This window comes from Macaca mulatta, chromosome 1, assembly GCF_049350105.2.
Source record: "Macaca mulatta isolate MMU2019108-1 chromosome 1, T2T-MMU8v2.0, whole genome shotgun sequence".
Taxonomy (NCBI): Eukaryota; Metazoa; Chordata; class Mammalia; order Primates; family Cercopithecidae; genus Macaca; species Macaca mulatta.
Window position 1 is genome coordinate 207,322,771 of NC_133406.1, and position 13,253 is coordinate 207,336,023.

Consider the following 13,253-nt stretch of genomic DNA (forward strand, 5'->3'; position numbering starts at 1 on the left):
ATTATTGAACAGTGTAGGAAAGAAACAAGAATGCCCCCTGACCTCCGCACACGCACTCTTGCTCCACACTTGGGCTCTGCTGGGTTCCAGGTGCTGGTGTGCGCCATGCTGTCACCTCCGGGTCGGCTCCACGTCTGGGCAGCCCTCAGCATTGGCCCCTTGCCAGCAGGCTCCAAACCCACTGCCCAGCCCAGCGGTCTCCAGCACAGCCCCTCTGACCACTTCTGCCCACAGCTGGAGCACAAAGAAAGCAAGAGCCACCCTGAACAGACACCCACATATTTCAAATGAGTGACTAGATGGTAACTTTTTAAAAATAATGCCAAGGAGAAAAGCAGAAATTTAAAATAAACACCCTACTAGGGAAGCAACGAGGCCTGTGCAGCCAGCGAGTAACAGGGCAGAGGAACAGGGCTGTGTGATGATGTGTGCCGACCCTTCCTCCGTTAAAAACAAGTATTAAAAATGAGATTTCACAACTGTGTCACTACAAAAATGAATATAATCCAGCCTGGATTCTTTATTACCGATCCATTATTATCCTAGTCATTTTTTTTCATCTGATTTTGAAAGGAACTAAAATTAGAATGTTTTCCTGGGCTCCTAAAAGTATGGTGGCCCCCAAGCACCAGGCCTCCAGGTCTAATGGCGAAGTTGGCCCTGCAAGGGAAAAAGACAGAAAAATTCATATTGTGCTGCACACATTCCCTACCTACCCCCACCCCCAACCTGGGAAGATTAAAATCAAAGTGAAGATCGAGGTGATTCATCTCTTTCCCACTTGTTCCTTCTTTGCTTTGCTGCTTTGCTTTTCTTCCTCTGCTCCCAGCCCCTCCCCTCCCACTGCCTCTTTTTCCTTTGCAAACCCAGGTGTGATCTGTTTGTTCCCAGTTCCCCAGGGGGCAGGAAGTAGGCTCCCCTGAGCACAGTGCCCAGTGCCCATCTTCGTTCGTCTCTCTGCCTGTGTCTGCTACTGCTGGGACTCGGACCCTCGCCCTGCCGCCATCTATGCCCGTCACCCTGGAGAGGACTCCTGCCGTGTCCTGAAAAGGCAGAAAAGGAAGAGGGGTTGCAGATGGAGGAAGAAAGTTTATGGATTTAAAATAGCAAAGCAACTTGTGGATGTGTGTGTGTGTGTGTGTGTGTATGGGCCTGACTACATACACACACACACATCGCTCCTCCATTCACATCCTCCGGAAGAGACCATAAAGGCTTCAAAAATAGAAGTGCTCATGAAGGATGCTTCATGCCCTGTTCCCCGCACACAGAGAAGAGATGAAGACGGGGAGGTATGGTCAGCTTTCAAACCAATATGCCCCCCGCCCATCCCATGTGTGAGGACACGGTGACTCAGTGACTGTAAGAGTAGGACACATCCCATGGTGTGGTCAGCGTGCAGAAACCAGCTGTCTGCTGATGGACGGCCCCAACTGCACAGTGGCAGCAAGGATTACCCCAAGGGCAGGAAAAAAGTCTTTGGAAATAGATTGAAAATCAGTTTATTTTTTTCAAACACAATTTTATTGAGTTCTAAACCCAGTGGATTAAAAAGTCGTTTGGGTCCTGGGAAGCACTGGGAAAGAAGGGAGAACCGGGGAGGATAGGGCAAGAATCTGGCTGGGAGCCCAAGGTCAAGTCTGGCTGTCAACTGAGAAAGAGAAGAGAAGACAAGTCTGCGGCCCAGAGAGGATGCCAGGTCTGGGGACAGCAGCAGGGTTCTTGAGAGAACAGGGGAGCAAGCCTGCCCTGGTACCCAAAAAACAATGGCTATCATGTACTGCATTTATTCTCTGTGCCTGACACTTTACCTATAGTATTTCTAGTCTGCACAATAACACCAAAACGTAGGATTTATTATTTCCCTTTGACAGATGAGAAAACAGAAGCCTGGAAAGGTAAAGACATGTGGGCCACAGAGTTAGGAAGTGTGGAGTCAGAATGCAAACCCAGATCAGTCCGCCCCAAAGTCCACTACACCAGCTGCCAGAAACCCCGGTCTAGAAGGGGCAGCTAAGAAGGGAGGAGCCGATGAGTCTCTGCGGTAGCACCGTGGCCAGGTCTGGAAAGCCAGACAAGACACCTGTATGTCCTATCTGCGTTCTGCTGTCTCCGCGTAGGCAGCCTCGGGGCAAGGACTCAGCTCCCCAGGCCTCCTGTGGTTGGTGCTGGCTCCTTGGCTCCCAGCAGCCGCTGACCATAGCCAGCAAAAGGCCTGGCAGGTCCTGAATCAAAACAACGGAGTGGCTGAAAGTCACACTCTCCAGCTCCTTGCAAGTGGATTTGATTTATTTTGACAGCTATATTATGCTTGGGTCATTCATGAATTCCATAAGCATTGTTGGGAAGTTCAAGAGTTTAGGAATCAAAGTATAGCATTTAGAGCCACTTTCTCTGTCCTCAGGAAGGCCCCCACAAGCTTAAGCCTCTGTACATGTGTGACATGCTGGCCTCAGAGGGTCATATCACATATTGAAATAACAAATAGAAATGTGCAGGAGCGGAGGGACAGCGACACCTGGTTCTTAAGCAAATTCTAGGTTGGAACAATTAGAAGATCTGACTGACGTTAAGAGTAAAGTGAGAGGCGTCCGTTTCCAGCAGCCACAATGGAGGCTGACAGAGGCAGGAGCCTACCCCTGGCCGCACCACCTCTGGGACATGGCACCCTGGGCTTGGAGGGAGACGGCCAATCCAGACACACTCACACTCTCATCTCTTTCCTTGGCTGGAAACAAATGCAGGAAGCTCCCCTCCTGATTTCTTACACTCCCTTCCCCCCGACGCTCCTCTCCTTTGACTACTCCCTTCCCCCTTCTTATGCCCCTCTCAGACCACCCAGCGGACGCCTCTTCCTGCCCACCCATCCCTCCCCTGCGTCTCCTTGTAAAGTTCCATGAGATGCTTGAGGAGCACCTGCTGGTGGGGCACCCAGCACTCTGCTGGGCATCACCCTCCACACCCCTGGCATTTCTCTCCACCTCCAGAGGCTTGGAAAGGAACAGGGCAGGTGAGGCCCTTCACCCACCATCTACGCCATATACCCATCACCATCCCGTGAGGAAAAAAAAAAGTAAAACAAAAACAAAAAAATCTTTTGTACAGAGATATATTTTTATTATACAAAGTTTGTACAGTACCAAAAAAGAAAAAAAAAAGGTGTAAATTTTTTTCATTATTGTAGGTAAACGGTAGTGGAAGCCTTTTTTGTAAATGTAATAAAATGTATAAATATGGTTTTCAGAAAACATCCAGTGCTGTAAATATGTAATCTACACACCTTCTTGGCTTGTCTGCAGTATATACATTTAATTTATCTGTCTCTGTATATGAGGCTTCCCCCTGGGGTCCTGCATTATGGTACTTTCCTGAATTTGAAAGCAATTTTAAATTTTTTGAATTCAAATAAAATATAAATTTTTGCATTGGTTTTCTTACATTTTTATGGCCTCTTTCATGACTAGGGGCAAGTGTTTGTTGGGAAAGGGGATGAAAGACATATTTTAGCCTACAATCCAAGGTAGAAATATGGGAGTCCATTTCTTAACTGCATTGTGTTAACACTGCTACGTGTTGGAAACTCCGAGCAAAAATGATAGTGCATACCCCACATACAAAAGTTAACTCAAAATGGATCAAAGACCTAAACATAAGACCTAGAATTATAAAATGCTTACAAGAAAACATAGGTGGAAAGCTTCATGACATTAGATTTGGCAGTGATCTCCTGCATATGACATCAAAAGTATAGGCAACAAAAGAAAAAACAGATAAATTGGACCACATCAAAATTCACAACTTCCGTATATCAAAAGATACAATCAGGGGGCGGAGCAAGATGGCCGAATAGGAACAGCTCCAGTCTCTAACTCCCAGTGCGAGCGACACAGAAGACCAGTGATTTCTGCATTTTCAACTGAGGTACTGGGTTCATCTCACTAGGGAGTGCCGGACAATCAGTGCTGGTCAGCTGCTGCAGCCCGACCAGCGAGAGCTGAAGCAGGGCGAGGCATCGCCTCACCTGGGAAGTGCAAGGGGAAAGGGAATCCCTTTTCCTAGCCAGGGGAACTGAGACACACAACACCTGGAAAATCGGGTAACTCCCACCCCAATACTGCGCTTTAAGCAAACAGGCACACCAGGAGATTATATCCCACACCTGGCCGGGAGGGTCCCACGCCCACGGAGCCTCCCTCACTGCTAGCACAGCAGTCTGCGATCTCACGGCAAGGCAGCAGCGAGGCTGGGGGAGGGGTGCCCGCCATTGCTGAGGCTTAAGTAGGTAAACAAAGCCGCTGGGAAGCTTGAACTGGGTGGAGCTCACAGCAGCTCAAGGAAACCTGCCTGTCTCTGTAGACTCCACCTCTGGGGACAGGGCACAGTAAACAACAACAAAAGCAGCAGAAACCTCTGCAGACGCAAACGACTCTGTCTGACAGCTTTGAAGAGAGCAGTGGATCTCCCAACACGGAGGTTGAGATCTGAGAAGGGACAGACTGCCTGCTCAAGTGGGTCCCTGACCCCTGAGTAGCCTAACTGGGAGACATCCCCCAGTAGGGGCAGTCTGATACCCCACACCTCACAGGGTGGAGTACACCCCTGAGAGGAAGCCTCCAAAGCAAGAATCAGACAGGTACACTCGCTGTTCAGCAATATTCTATCTTCTGCAGCCTCTGCTGCTGACACCCAGGCAAACAGGGTCTGAAGTGGACCTCAAGCAATCTCCAACAGACCTACAGCTGAGGGTCCTGACTGTTAGAAGGAAAACTATCAAACAGGAAGGACATCTACACCAAAACCCCATCAGTACGTCACCATCATCATCAAAGACCAGAGGCAGATAAAACCACAAAGATGGGGAAAAAGCAGGGCAGAAAAGCTGGAAATTCAAAAAATAAGAGCGCATCTCCCCCGGCAAAGGAGCGCAGCTCATCGCCAGCAACAGATCAACGCTTGACGGAGAATGGCTTTGACGAGATGAGAGAAGAAGGCTTCAGTCCATCAAACTTCTCAGAGCTAAAGAAGGAATTACGTACCCAGCGCAAAGAAACTAAAAATCTTGAAAAAAAAGTGGAAGAATTGATAGCTAGAGTAATGAATGCAGAGAAGGTCATAAATGAAATGAAAGAGATGAAAACCATGACACGAGAAATACGTGACAAATGCACAAGCTTCAGTAACCGACTCGATCAACTGGAAGAAAGAGTATCAGCGATTGAGGATCAAATGAACGAAATGAAGCAAGAGAAACCAAAAGAAAAAAGAAGAAAAAGAAATGAACAAAGCCTGCAAGAAGTATGGGATTATGTAAAAAGACCAAATCTACGTCTGATTGGGGTGCCTGAAAGTGAGGGGGAAAATGGAACCAAGTTGGAAAACACTCTTCAGGATATCATCCAGGAGAACTTCCCCAACCTAGTAGGGCAGGCCAACATTCAAATACAGGAAATACAGAGAATGCCACAAAGATACTCCTCGAGAAGAGCAACTCCAAGACACATAATTGCCAGATTCACCAAAGTTGAAATGAAGGAAAAAATCTTAAGGGCAGCCAGAGAGAAAGGTCGGGTTACCCACAAAGGGAAGCCCATCAGACTAACAGCAGATCTCTTGGCAGAAACTCTACAAGCCAGAAGAGAGTGGGGGCCAATATTCAACATTCTTAAAGAAAAGAATTTTAAACCCAGAATTTCATATCCAGCCAAACTAAGTTTCATAAGTGAAGGAGAAATAAAATCCTTTACAGATAAGCAAATGCTTAGAGATTTTGTCACCACTAGGCCTGCCTTACAAGAGACCCTGAAGGAAGCACTAAACATGGAAAGGAACAACCAGTACCAGCCATTGCAAAAACATGCCAAAATGTAAAGACCATTCAGGCTAGGAAGAAACTGCATCAACTAACGAGCAAAATAACCAGTTAATATCATAATGGCAGGATCAAGTTCACACATAACAATATTAACCTTAAATGTAAATGGACTAAATGCTCCAATTAAAAGACACAGACTGGCAAACTGGATAAAGAGTCAAGACCCATCAGTCTGCTGCATTCAGGAGACCCATCTCACACGCAGAGACATACATAGGCTCAAAATAAAGGGATGGAGGAAGATTTACCAAGGAAATGGAGAACAAAAAAAAAAGCAGGGGTTGCAATACTAGTCTCTGATAAAACAGACCTTAAACCATCAAAGATCAAAAGAGACAAGGCCATTACATAATGGTAAAAGGATCAATTCAACAGGAAGAGCTAACTATCCTAAATATATATGCACCCAATACAGGAGCACCCAGATTCATAAAGCAAGTCCTTAGTGACTTACAAAGAGACTTAGACTCCCATACAATAATAATGGGAGACTTCAACACTCCACTGTCAACATTAGACAGATCAATGAGACAGAAAGTTAACAAGGATATCCAGGAATTGAACTCATCTCTGTAGCAAGCAGACCTAACAGACATCTATAGAACTCTCCACCCCAAATCAACAGAATATACATTCTTCTCAGCACTACATCGCACTTATTCCAATATTGACCACATAATTGGAAGTAAAGCACTCCTCAGCAAATGTACAAGAACAGAAATTATAACAAACTGTCTCTCAGACCACAGTGCAATCAAACTAGAACTCAGGACTAAGAAACTCAATCAAAACCGCTCAACTACATGGAAACTGAACAACCTGCTCCTGAATGACTACTGGGTACATAACAAAATGAAGGCAGAAATAAAGATGTTCTTTGAAACCAATGAGAACAAAGATACAACATACCAGAATCTCTGGGACACATTTAAAGCAGTGTGTAGAGGGAAATTTATAGCACTAAATGCCCACAAGAGAAAGCAGGAAAGATCTAAAATTGACACTCTAACATCACAATTAAAAGAACTAGAGAAGCAAGAGCAAACGCATTCAAAAGCTAGCAGAAGGCAAGAAATCACTAAGATCAGAGCAGAACTGAAGGAGATAGAGACACAAAAAACCCTCCAAAAAAATCAATGAATCCAGGAGTTGGTTTTTTGAAAAGATCAACAAAATTGACAGACCACTAGCAAGACTAATAAAGAATAAAAGAGAGAAGAATCAAATAGACGCAATAAAAAATGATAAAGGGGATATCACCACCGACCCCACAGAAATACAAACTACCATCAGAGAATACTATAAACACCTCTACGCAAATAAACTAGAAAATCTAGAAGAAATGGATAATTTCCTGGACACTTACACTCTTCCAAGACTAAACCAGGAAGAAGTTGAATCCCTGAATAGACCAATAGCAGGCTCTGAAATTGAGGCAATAATTAACAGCCTACCAACCAAAAAAAGTCCAGGACCAGATGGATTCACAGCTGAATTCTACCAGAGGTACAAGGAGGAGCTGGTACCATTCCTTCTGAAACTATTCCAATCAATAGAAAAAGAGGGAATCCTCCCTAACTCATTTTATGAGGCCAACATCATCCTGATACCAAAGCCTGGCAGAGACACAACAAAAAAAGAGAATTTTAGACCAATATCCCTGATGAACATCGATGCAAAAATCCTCAATAAAATACTGGCAAACCAGATTCAGCAGCACATCAAAAAGCTTATCCACCATGATCAAGTGGGCTTCATCCCTGGGATGCAAGGCTGGTTCAACATTCGCAAATCAATAAACATAATCCAGCATATAAACAGAACCAAAGACAAGAACCACATGATTATCTCAATAGATGCAGAAAAGGCTTTTGACAAAATTCAACAGCCCTTCATGCTAAAAACTCTCAATAAATTCGGTATTGATGGAACGTACCTCAAAATAATAAGAGCTATTTGTGACAAACCCACAGCCAATATCATACTGAATGGGCAAAAACTGGAAAAATTCCCTTTGAAAACTGGCACAAGACAGGGATGCCCTCTTTCACCACTCCTATTCAACATAGTGTTGGAAGTTCTGGCTAGGGCAATTAGGCAAGAGAAAGAAATCAAGGGTATTCAGTTAGGAAAAGAAGAAGTCAAATTGTCCCTGTTTGCAGATGACATGATTGTATATTTAGAAAATCCCATTGTCTCAGCCCAAAATCTCCTTAAGCTGATAAGCAACTTCAGCAAAGTCTCAGGATACAAAATTAATGTGCAGAAATCACAAGCATTCCCATACACCAGTAACAGACAAACAGAGAGCCAAATCATGAATGAACTTCCATTCACAATTGCTTCAAAGAGAATAAAATACCCAGGAATCCAACTTACAAGGGATGTAAAGGACCTCTTCAAGGAGAACTACAAACCACTGCTCAGTGAAATAAAAGAGGACACAAACAAATGGAAGAACATACCATGCTCATGGATAGGAAGAATCAATATCGTGAAAATGGCCATACTGCCCAAGGTTATTTATAGATTCAATGCCATCCCCATCAAGCTACCAATGAGTTTCTTCACAGAATTGGAAAAAACTGCTTTAAAGTTCATATGGAACCAAAAAAGACCCCGCATCTCCAAGACAATCCTATGTCAAAAGAACAAAGCTGGAGGCATCATGCTACCTGACTTCAAACTATACTACAAGGCTACAGTAACCAAAACAGCATGGTACTGGTACCAAAACAGAGAGATAGACCAATGGAACAGAACAGAGTCCTCAGAAATAATACCACACATCTACAGCCATCTGATCTTTGACAAACCTGAGAGAAATAAGAAATGGGGAAAGGATTCCCTATTTAATAAATGGTGCTGGGAAAATTGGCTAGCCATAAGTAGAAAGCTGAAACTGGATCCTTTCCTTACTCCTTATACGAAAATTAATTCAAGATGGATTAGAGACTTAAATGTTAGACCTAACACCATAAAAACCCTAGAGGAAAACCTAGGTAGTACCATTCAGGACATAGGCATGGGCAAAGACTTCATGTCTAAAACACCAAAAGCAACGGCAGCAAAAGCCAAAATTGACAAATGGGATCTCATTAAACTAAAGAGCTTCTGCACAGCAAAAGAAACTACCATCAGAGTGAACAGGCAACCTACAGAATGGGAGAAAATTTTTGCAGTCTACTCATCTGACAAAGGGCTAATATCCAGAACCTACAAAGAACTCAAACAAATTTACAAGAAAAAAACAACCCCATCAAAAAGTGGGCAAAGGATATGAACAGACATTTCTCAAAAGAAGACATTCATACAGCCAACAGACACATGAAAAAATGCTCATCATCACTGGCCATCAGAGAAATGCAAATCAAAACCACAATGAGATACCATCTCACACCAGTTAGAATGGCGATCATTAAAAAGTCAGGAAACAACAGGTGCTGGAGAGGATGTGGAGAAATAGGAACACTTTTACACTGTTGGTGGGATTGTAAACTAGTTCAACCATTATGGAAAACAGTATGGCGATTCCTCAAGGATCTAGAACTAGATGTACCATATGACCCAGCCATCCCATTACTGGGTATATACCCAAAGGATTATAAATCATGCTGCTATAAAGACACATGCACACGTATGTTTATTGTGGCACTATTCACAATAGCAAAGACTTGGAATCAACCCAAATGTCCATCAGTGGCAGACTGGATTAAGAAAATGTGGCACATATACACCATGGAATACTATGCAGCCATAAAAAAGGATGAGTTTGTGTCCTTTGTAGGGACATGGATGCAGCTGGAAACCATCATTCTTAGCAAACTATCGCAAGAACAGAAAACCAAACACCGCATGTTGTCACTCATAGGTGGGAACTGAACAATGAGATCACTTGGACTCGGGAAGGGGAACATCACACACCGGGGCCTATCATGGGGAGGGGGGAGGGGGGAGGGATTGCATTGGGAGTTATACCTGATGTAAATGACGAGTTGATGGGTGCTGACGAGTTGATGGGTGCAGCGCAGCAACATGGCACAAGTATACATATGTAACAAACCTGCACGTTATGCACATGTACCCTAGAACTTAAAGTATAATAATAATTTTAAAAAAATTTTAAAAAAAGATACAATCAACAGAGTGAAAAGGCAAACTATAGAATGGGAGAAAATATTTGCACATCACATATCTGATAAGGGGTTAATATTGAGCATCTATAAAGAACTCTTATGAAAGATTTGAACAGTCATTTCTCCAAAGAAAATATACAAATGGCCAACAAGCATATGAAAAAATGCTCAACATTACTAATCATTAGGGAAATAATCAAAGCCATAATGAGATGTCACCGCATACCCATTAGAATGGCTACTATTGAGAAATAATAATAAGTGCTGGTGAGGATGTGGAGAAATTGGAACCCTTGTGCCCCATTGGTGGGAATGTAAAATGGTGCAGCCACTATGGAAAACAGTATGGTGATTTCTCAAAACACCAAAAATAGAATTACTATATTGTCTAGCAGTTCCACTTCTGAGTATATACCCAAAACAGTTAAAAGCAGAGTCACAAAAAGATATGTTAATAGCGGCATTTATTCACAAATGCCAAAAAGTAGAAGGAACCCAAATGTCCATCAACAGATGAATGAACAAAATGTGGTACATATGTACAATGAAATATTATTTGGCCTTAAAAAAGAAGAAAACTCTGACCCATACTGCAACATGGATGAGGATATTATGCTAAGTGAAATAAGCCAGTCACACACACACACACACACACACACACACACAAAACAGATACTGTGTGATTCTATTGATACAAGCTACCTTGAGACATCAAATTCATACAGAAAGTAGAATGGTGGTTGCCAGGGACTAGCGGGAGGAAGGGATGGGGAATTACTGTTTAATTAGTATAAAGTTTCAGTTTTATAAGATGAAAAGTTTCTGGAGGCCTGGAAGCCCTACACGTTCTTCTTGTTTTAGAACAAAGAGCTCAACTGACACCAGGTATGACTTGTCAGCCTCTACATGATCTCCTGATGGAAGAGATTTTAGTTGAATATGCTATGAAGGCTGTGGAAAATAGTAGTACAGCCACTGGACTCAGAGGTAAAGATGGTGGTGTCTTTGGGGTAGAAAAGGGAGTCTTCCTAAACTTTATGAAGAAGGCTCCAACAAAAGACTTTTTAATATTGATTGGCATGTTGGAATGGTGGTAGCAGGTTTGTTGACAGATGCTCCTTCTTTGGTAACAAGAGAAGAAGCTTCCAACTTTAGATCTAACTTTGGCTATAACATTCCACAAAAACATCTTGTAGACACAGTTGCCATGCATATACATTCTGCAGTGCTTTTGGCTATAGTTTTACAGTAGGCTCTTACAGAGTGAATGGCAGGGCACAATTCTGCAAGATATTTCATACGGTTATTGGGATTGTGCCCTTGGCAAAGATAGGCATGCTGCAAAGATAGAAAATAGAAAAGCTTCCTGTAAAAGAAATGACCTGCCATGTTATTGTTAAGAAGTTGCAAAAATATTTACATAGTACATGATGAAGTTAAGAATAAATCTTTTAAATTAGAACTCAGCAGGGTTGGTGAATTAACTAAAGGAAGACATGAAATTATTCCAAAAGGTATAAGGGAAGAAGTAGAGAAACATGCCAAGGAATCTTTGAAGGAAGATGAATCAGATGATGACAATACATAACATTTACTCCAGCATCTATTCTAAGTTTCTTCTGCAGTCCCAGGTAACATTTAGCCCCCTGTGGATTATACACACTCACTAATCAATTTTCATTAAATTTTTGTATTGTGAAAAAGGAGAAAGAAAAGTTCGGGAGATTGCACAATTATGTGAATATAGTTAATGTACTTAATGCCACTTAACAATGGTTAAGATGATCAATTTTGTGTTACATATATTTTACCACAATAAACTTTTTTTTATTTATAGTGGAGGCCACATCAGCTCAGACCTAGAACCTGGGGACAAAGAAGCTGCTCCCCTCAGGGTTGGAGTTTGGCCTGGTCTGAGGAGCTCAGGATCTGAGGACCACAGTCTAAGGACAGGTGGGCTTAAGGCAGTAGAAACTCCATAGCAGAGAAAGGCCAAATCAAGGAGGGCCATCCAGGCAAGACAGTCATGAGAGGAGTGGTGAGGAAGAAGAAGAAAGAACTGGCAAGAGCTAGGAGCCTATCCTTTCTTAAATGTACTATGCATTTGTTAGCAGTCATCATTTTAGGTGGAAAATTCATCCAAACTACCTTCAGTTTTCTGATTCCCACTACCCTTCACTTTTGCACTGTACCTCGGCTCCAACTGCCCCCCTTGTCACCTCAATAACCTGATTTAAACCAACATTCCCAGTCTTTTGTTTTTTGGGTTTTTTTGTTTGTTTGTTTGTTTGTTTTGAGACACAGTCTCACTTTGTCACCCAGGCTAGAATGCAGTGGTGCAATCTCAGCCCACTGCAACCTCCGCCTCCCAGTTCAAGCAATTCTCCTGCCTCAGCCACCAGAGTAGCTGGGATTACAGGCACATGCCACCATGCCTGGCAAATTGTTGTATTTGCAGTAGAGACAGAGTTTCACCATGTTTGCCAGGCTGGTCTTGAACTCCTAACCTCAGGTGATCCACCTGCCTTGGCCTCCCAGAGTGCTGGGATTACAGGTGTGAGCCACCATGCCTGGCCCCCAGTATTAATAAAGGCATTCCATCTGGGACACACTGCCTGGTATTTCTCTCCCGGCCACAGGGAATCAGCAGGGTGGATGCAGCCCTCCCACTGAAACCTCAGGTAGCTTGGCAGGGATTCACGGTCAGGAATTGGACTGTTGTCCAACACAAGTTCCTGTTGGATTGGGAATCAAGAGAGCAAGGGAGCAAATATTAAGTCTAAGTTCAGAATACAAGTTCATACCAGCACACAAACATGCAAATACTTCATAAGAAAACAGCAGACAGGCTGGGCTCATGCCTGTAATCCCAGCACTTTAGGAGACTGAGGCCGGCGGATCACTTGAGGCCAGGAGTTCAAGACCATCCTGGCCAATATGGCAAAACCCTGTCCCTACTAAAAATACAGGAGAAAAAAGAAAGGAAGAAAATAGTAGACAATTTAGTAGACAAAATAGTAGACAATTGCTGGACACCACAGAGTGGGGAAAGACTTCCAAACAGAACAAGTGTTCATAAGCCGAAGGGCATAGATAAAGGGGCAAGCCCAAACTACGATGCCTTTGAGACAAACTGCACCCCACAAGATCTACCTATACCATGAGAACAGTGTCCCTGAACTAAGAAATCAAATAAACACTAACACCACTCCATTCCCTCACTCCAGTAGAAGCACGCATTATTG

At 43.3% G+C, this 13,253-nt stretch overlaps 1 protein-coding gene and 1 pseudogene across 1 annotated transcript in view; both read left to right on the forward strand.

Moving 5' to 3' along the window:
* Positions 1-3,425, forward strand: part of CSMD2 (CUB and Sushi multiple domains 2) — a 649,885-nt gene extending 646,460 nt beyond the window's left edge. The window contains exon 71 of the mRNA XM_015134762.3: positions 892-3,425. The gene's annotated coding sequence lies outside the window, so the exon portion shown is untranslated. The remainder of the gene's footprint in view (positions 1-891) is intronic.
* LOC100426224 (proteasome subunit alpha type-3-like) lies at positions 2,032-11,596 on the forward strand (annotated as a pseudogene).
* Positions 11,597-13,253: the final 1,657 nt, after the last annotated feature.